Raw genomic sequence first — 342 nt, 5'->3', positions numbered from 1 at the left:
TTTTGGGCCCTTAAAACCCTTGGTTATCTTCCTTTTTTTAGAACCTTCAAAGAGAGTTAGCCTATTGGTGAATATGATTTGCCCTTGGTATGAAATTATGATGTAATATGTCCCAAAACTTTGTGTTTCTGCTTCAACATCATATTGATGAGAAGCTCAATTTGAGTTTGAAGTTGAACACATGGAATCAAAAAAATGTAACCTAAACCCACTACAATCATAAAATAAAGAGGCTAGTAGTCCACGAACTTTTGCTTACCACGAGCTACTCGTCATTCAGTGCCAATGAAAGGAAGTTTCTCCATGGAGACCTCCTTAGGAACTTTGCCCTTGTTATTATTT

The sequence above is a fragment of the Cryptomeria japonica genome, chromosome 3, assembly GCF_030272615.1.
Source record: "Cryptomeria japonica chromosome 3, Sugi_1.0, whole genome shotgun sequence".
Taxonomy (NCBI): Eukaryota; Viridiplantae; Streptophyta; class Pinopsida; order Cupressales; family Cupressaceae; genus Cryptomeria; species Cryptomeria japonica.
The sequence above is the reverse complement of the archived record's forward strand: the minus strand, read 5'-3'. Positions refer to the sequence as shown.